We start from the raw sequence: 7,606 nt of genomic DNA on the forward strand, positions 1-7,606 counted from the left end.
CAAACTGATTTTCCTCAAGTGCTGCTTTCACCCTGCCACGAGCTGCTTTACACCTGCCTATAGGATGGTGTCCTGCATGCTTGGGTGATCATATGAGCCCCACACGGGCCTCACTCAGATATTTGTTGGTTGCCTAGAATGTGAGTTGTACTGTGTTCACTATCGGTCCACACATCCTTCTAGGATTTGCCTTTTGTTAACCCCTTTAAAAGAGCTCACAGAGCCCCTGGGCTCTGCCCATCTGCCCCTTTTGAGTCTTGCCCACCCTTCAGGGTTGAACTTAGCAGCATCTTTCATGGACCACTTGTGCCCATGCTGCTCCCTGTCTACCCATCATTAATTCCTGACCTTTTACTCATCCCTTCTACCTCCCACACCGAAGTATTGCTATTAGGAAATTGTGTCTTTTAACTAGTTTGGTTATAATCTAAGCTGCTGTTAGGAAAACGCTAAATATAGTGAATTAAGTAGGATGGAGTTTCCTCCTGGTGGTCACAGTCCAGGGGTGAGTGGTCTAGGGCTGGCGCGGTGCCTCTGTCATGCTCAACCTGTGACCTGCCAGATGGCGGTATCATGGCCATTTCTAACCGAGGGGAAGGGGCCAGGAGAGAATCCAGGGGAAGGAAGTTTTTCTTCTGGGAGGCTGTGCACTTTTACATTTCACTCCTACTCACAGCCCGTTGTCCTTCATTTAACACATCTAGCCACACCTAGTTGCAAAGGAGGCTGGTTAATGTATTTTTATTATTGTTTTGACCTGGGAGCCATATGCATGGCTAAAACTTAGGGGGTTTTATTACTGAGAAGAAGACAAAAGTACCGGGGAATGGCGCTGTTTCTGCTGCAGTATTCTTTCAAAGTGTGTATCTCTAGCTAGAATCTGAGCCTCTCAACCACGGAAATCCTTCTCCTTCTTTTTGTAGAGCCTGTACAAACTTTCACAAATAGCTTGTGCGAAAAAAAAATATTCCATTGATGGATACTGCTGTCCATTCATTTTCACATCCTGCATATAAAAAATAGAAGACTTTAGCTTCTTATTTAAATGTAACTAGTGACTGCATTATCTGGATGTTTACGCTGATTTAAGGCAGGCACTGGGTCCACTTTGACACATGGCACTGAGGTATCAGTGTGTACCTGAATCGATTTTGACTTTTTCCTGCTTATTGACGGCAGACTCAATCCCATTTTGGGGAGAGAGTGGCGCGTTTGTCCTTCCTCAGCTCTCTTGCTGGCCTGACCGTCTTTCGTATCCAGGCGGATCACTGTTTTCCAGGTTCACGGTACAGTTTTCAAATACTCTGCACAGAAAGAAGGATTCGGTTTTGAAAGGAATTGAGATGCCTCTCATATTCTTAAAACACTGAAAGACCTGGGACAAGAGAGCATCCTTATCAGGTCTGTGATGTGGCCATCCCAGGCCAACAGTTACGGTGTGAGAGCGCTGCTCTTTGGGACACGGGCACTCTGAGGTTTCTGGGCCACATGAAAGGCTTACTCTGGCATGACATTCTTTAGTTTGTTTCAGAAGATTGCGGATATCTTAGAGTTCTGTCTCCCTGTTCTTCTCTGCCTTCTGCTATGTGCTTGGATCTGGGTCAAAGAATTGAGGTAGAGACACCCACTGCACTTGAAGAGCATGGAGTGAAGCAGGAGAGTGTGGGTACTGGATGTCTCCAAGACCAAGGCCACAGGTACCGGTGGGCAGTTCCAGGAGTCAAGTCCAGCTTGTCTGTTGAGGTTAGTTAAGTTGAAGGTCAGCGTTAGGGCAGAATCCAAGAAAAAGATAGTCCCCACCTCCTCTCAGTCATCCTTTATGTCCAGAAGAAGCCCAGATTTTCCCCTTGCCAGAGGTGCAATCCTTGCTGACCTACAGACAGGGATAGTCCTGGGCCATTCCTTTGAACTCCCAGAGCCCTCGGCACCTAGAAGCCCTTGGTCAGGACTAATGGTCCCGTGAGATGATCTGGGTTTGAGTTTGGGTGTGCGCGGGTATGTACCTGTGTGTATTTGGAGATGTGGTCGGGTCCCTAACTAGTTTCGTGGGGGCATGAGCTTCTGCACTCTTCTGTTTTGTTGGATTTCTCTTTAAGGATCCTACATCTTTTGTAGCCAGAGGCAGGTTTTGACAGAGAAGGCTCTGGTTCAGATCTAGGTGACTTATTTGACTTTCATACATTCTGACTCTTGTTTCAAAATGATAACTGAAATTCTTAGATACCGTTGTCTTCCATTAAGGTGTCTGCCAAGATTATTGGTCTCTGTGATTGTTACTGACTTAAAACAACTAATAGAATTGAAATAACCCCTTGAATTTCTTGCATTTTTCCTTACAAGGATTGTTTATTCAGATCCAGCTCGCTAGCTACCTACTGTTAGGATACGAAACTTGTAATAAGTTATTGAAGAAAGGGAAGAACTAAAAGAAAAGGATCTATGGAGGAATGAGAAAAATGTATCACTTGAGGCAATCTGATTATAAAATGATTGCCTTTTATAAACCTCAATGTTCACGTCATGTTAGCTAAGAATTCCAGGAGGTGAAATGATTGGCTCTCTCCCCTCCCCACGGTGGGAGTTCCCTGGCTCCTGGGACTCTGTCCCTTATCTTTTAACTCCCACAGCTCACCGCAGGGCTGGTCCTCCCTGACAGTCACGTTTCCATCCAAACCCAAGTTTCGGCTCTCCTTGCTTGCACTTGCTAGCAATAGGCTTTGTGGTCATTATTATTAATTTACTAATATTATTCCTATTGCCATAAGTGATCACACCTACCTTCGTAACCATCAAGCTGGTCTGTCATTGAGTTGATGCTTCTTTTTTTTGTGAGGGCACTGTGAGACTGGAGTTGGTCAGTGGCTCTCACGTGTGAGAGCAGCACACGATTCCTCATCTGTTTTTGATTCCGGAGGGTCTTAGAAGGCCAGGCGGGTCCCATCTGTAAAAACGGAGAACCCTGTGAAAACGCCTCAAGGGCTGGCTTTTAAGGTGTCTCAGGGAGGTCTCAGCTAGTGACAAGCCAATCAGAGCCACCGTTTCTTATTGGACATCTGTTTGTCCTCAGAGGGGCTTATTCGGATTCTTCCCACTTGGGTCCCTGGGAAACCATCTGATACTCCTGCAGCCAACGTGCGACAGGAAGAGCATAAGCAATCGGGAGATGCTTCTATATTGGGAGCAGCACTGGCACTCCACGCACCCATTACCTGACGCTCACAGCCCTGTAGATCCATCTGTGTCATGGGTGCCTGCGGGCAACGTCTAGCTTGGTGACTCCCCAAATTCATGCTTAATTGAAGACCTAAAAATAAGGCTTTTCTGTCCCTGGTTTAGAATCAACGCATACTTATAAAATGCAAAAAAAGGAAAAAGCAGAAAGTGGCAAGTAATTAATTTCACCACCTAGAGACTGTCAATGGCTAATGCTTCACTGGGTGGATAGACCATGCTTTCCTCACAATCCCTAGGGTCTACGGGTCACTGACGGCATATAAGTTTATTTCAGCTGGTGTGAAGATAAATATCATTTGGTTTTTGAGACAGGGTCTTGCTCTGTTGCTCAGGCTGGAGTACAGTGGTGCCGTCATAGCTCATGGAAGCCTCAAACTCCTGGGCTCAAGCAATCCTTCCTCCTCAGCCTTCCAAGTAGCTGGGACTACAGGCACGTGCCACCACACCCAGCTAATTTTTTTTATTTTTATTTTTAATAGAGACGTGGTCTTACTACATTGACCAGGGTGGTCTCAAACTCCTGGGCTCGGTGGTCTTCCCCCCTTTACCTCCTAAAGTGCTAGGATTTCAGGCATAACCCACTGTTTCCAGCCCCAATAAACACCTTTAATTTAATAGCTTTGTATTCATTTTAATGTATATCGGAAAAAAATATCTAGCTACTCTATATATATGTTATGTCAACTCTATGTATATGTTATGTCATGGACATTATTGCTTAGAATGAGGGTAAATAAAATAGAGTCAATTTCTTTAACACAGATTTTAAAAAGAGTGTTAAGTAAATGTAGAAAAATTGTAGGTTACTAAAATCTGAGAAGCAATGTTCCTAACACTTGTCCTTTTGTTGGACAGTTAGGTAGTTTCCAATGTTTTGCTATAATACACAATGCTGGATGAACGACTCTGTGCATAGCTCTTTGTTTACACATGTGATTATTTCTTTAGCATGGACACCTAGAGGTAGGGTTCTTAGGGTAAAAGTTGATATTATAAATAGTAGCACTGGTTTTGGCTCCACAACAGTGAAATCTTGGAAAAATAATTTTGTCTCAGTTTCCTAGTGTTTTTGTGAATGAAGAATAAAAAATGTCAACTTTAATTCATAGGATCAATATAGTAATGCAGATCAATTAAATATATACTCAAAGATCTTCAAGCTCTCCAATTATGTATCCAACTCCAGCAGCTACACGCTTGTCAGAAGGAACTGTGCTTTGAGAGCTCTGACAGAGGTAATGGATGCCTCTGGCTCATCGCTTCCTACCCATTTCACCAGAAGAACCAGAGGGGAAAATTCAGGTCACAAGGACAAGGCACAATGGCCCAACCAAGGCTACACTACATAGGGCAAGCAGGGCAGGTACTAGAAGCCGGAGATTCCAGAGGGAAGTGAAGCACGGTGTCCAAGGGGTGCCTCCCTCTCGGCCCTGATTGACCAATGGACAACTTTGGGTGATACCAAATAGGACCTAAAAAGGGCAAATGACAGTCAGTACAGATTACCAAGAAATTACTCACAGTTGATGCTCTAGGCAGAAGGCAATTACCTGAAAACTGTATGGGCAGCACACAAGTTCAACTGGTTGAAGTGTGAACTAATTTATGAATTTACAAGCAGATTCATTAAGGAAGCTACAAGTGGTAAATGGGGTTGACTTAAGTGGGAGAAATCGGTATGAGATAGCAGGGCAACCTGTCAACACAGAATAGAGTAAAATTAACTAGCATATCTGGCTGATAGTTCAAATGACTTCTGAGTGTGGCCTATTATGTGCCTATCTCCAGCCCAGCCAGTGGTTGTAGATAGCCCATGTGACAGAGATGATGGCTCACTGTTCTCCAGTATACACTCTCCCGTGGTTCCTTCTGGAACCCCTCTACCTGCTGGAAACATGATCACCCATCTGCAGACCACATTTTCTTGTCTACCTTGCAGCTCTTTGTGATTGGGGGTTTAAGTTTGATCTGATGAGAAGTGAGTAGAAATGAAGATACATTCAATGTCTCTTTTCTGTTTTTCTCCTGTTATTTGGAAAAACTTGTAAGCCAGGTCCTGTCAAGACTCTGTCACCTTGGACCATTCATCATTGCCTTGTCACCTAACCGTCTCAGTCAGTTGGATAGCACTGACTGGGTAATTTACAATAAAAGGAACTTATTTGGCTCATGCTTCTGGAGGCTGGGAAATTCAAGATCGAGGGGCCTTCTTGTTTATATCATCTCATGGCAGAAGGCAGAAGGGCGAGAGAGGTCATGAGAGAGACAAAAGGGCCAAACTCATCCTTTCATAAGCACCCCACTCCTTCAATAACAAACCTACTCCCATAATAATGGCATTAATCCATGCATGAGGGCAGTGTCCCCATGACCCAAACATCTCCAATTAGGTCTTACCTCCCAACACTGCCATCCAGGGGGTCAAATTTCCCACAGATGAACTTTGGGGGACATTTTCAAGCCACAGCATTAAGAGAAAAAACTGTCTTGTCTGGGAGATCATGTTACAGCATTATTATTGCATTGTATCTAACTAATGCAATGCAATAACGGCAAGAGCTACTTGTCTGGCACAAAGATCTGCTCATTAGCAGTAGGTTAAGTGTAAGACGTCCCCCATGCCCTCTGAAGCATCCTCTTGCACAAGTGATCACCAACACAATGCTAGATGAGGGAATGTTAGTGGCTGTGAAACTGGGAAGAGGAAGTAGTTGTTCAGGTCTGATGTTATCAAGGGAAAAATTGTGCCCTCCATAGCCTCAAAATAAAACAAAACCTTTCATTCTGCTTTTTTATCTGGATGAACGACAGGGGCAGGTGGGGGGTTTATTTAGTTCTCTTCCCTCATCTGCAGAAAGAGACGTCAAGAAGGCAAAGGTCACACTGCGGGGCAAGCAGTCCATTCGAAAACCCACTCTGTAACAGAAAAAATACACTTTTTAGTTTCTACTGTGTTGTTTTTTAATTGATTTTATCACTGAAACAGCAAGAGAGTAGAAACCTAAAAATATCTACTTGGACTCAGATATTCAGAAAAGCAAATTGATAGGTTGGTAATAATAGCGGGATTCTGGGGTCTCGGAGCAACAACATGGCCATTCTCTCTGCTTCGTTGCTTAGAGGCAGTTGCTCCCTGCCTTCCCTCCCTGCACCCCTCTTGCCTTCTCTCCAGGCTTGGACATAGCCCCTCACTCTGTGTAGTGCCATGTCCTTGGATTGGAAAAGGGTAGTGGCACAATGTTCCAACAGGGACATACCAGGTTCTGAAGTGGGGGAAATGACTGTTTCATACTCTCATTTACAATTCCAGTTATATTAATAATTGATCATCGTAGCAATTACAATTAATTGTTACAATTTCTATAATCAACATTTCTTATTTTCTTTGTAGAAAATGACAAAACGATTTAAAGTGCACTTTTGGAAAAAGGTGAGACTCATATTTTATTGACAATTGGACCATTCAAACTTCCTTATCCTGCTAGGTCTCTTTCCAGAGACAGAATGAACTTCTAGCTATATGTGAACTTTGTTCACTTTGGTATCGCAAACTTTGATAGATTCAACAAGATCAGGTACACCAGAAGAAAAAGGAGTAGGCTGAACATAAGATGGAAAGACAGAAGACACAGGTTCAAGTCTATTACCCATGTGACCATGGCAAAGTAAACATGAAATGTAAACTACCCCTCCTCCGATTGTGAATGAATCAAACCTGATCATACGTCAAGAATGAAATAACCTACCAATGCAACGTGATATTAATTACTTATATTGCTTCTGCCTGCCTGCTGCTCCGTGCATCTGTAGGGCAGTCATTCCCAAGAATTGGAAGTGAGCCTTTTAATTAGGAAAAGTTTTGTCTCTTTCATCTCACCACTTTGCTCTTTTTTTTTTTTAAGCTACACTATTTGGTCTGTTTTGCAATTAACATTAAGAGCATATGAGATTTTTACGCTTCTCAAATGTGGATTATTTCCTAAAAAGGTTGTGCAGCATGATTCTAAGATAGAGTTCTTCATATGGCTTTATGATCTGTGAAGTCACTCAAAATTGCTTGTAAAAATGTGTGCTTGGATGTAAATTTTTCTGGAGAGAGGATGTCTTAGTCCTTCCTCTCTTACTACAACTGAATACCTGAGACTGGGTAATTAATTTAAAAATGAATTTATTTCTTACAGTTCTGGAGGCTGGAAAGTCCAAGGTCAAGAAACTGCATCTGGTGAGGGTCTTGTTGCGGTGGGGACTCGCTGCACAGTCCCGAGGTGGCACAGGGCATTACATGTTAGGGGGCTGAGCATGCCAGCTTGGGTCTCTCTCTTTTTTCTCTTTTCAACCACTAATACCGCACCCTCATGTTCTTATCTAATCC

Source organism: Chlorocebus sabaeus, chromosome 17, assembly GCF_047675955.1.
Source record: "Chlorocebus sabaeus isolate Y175 chromosome 17, mChlSab1.0.hap1, whole genome shotgun sequence".
Classification (NCBI taxonomy): Eukaryota; Metazoa; Chordata; class Mammalia; order Primates; family Cercopithecidae; genus Chlorocebus; species Chlorocebus sabaeus.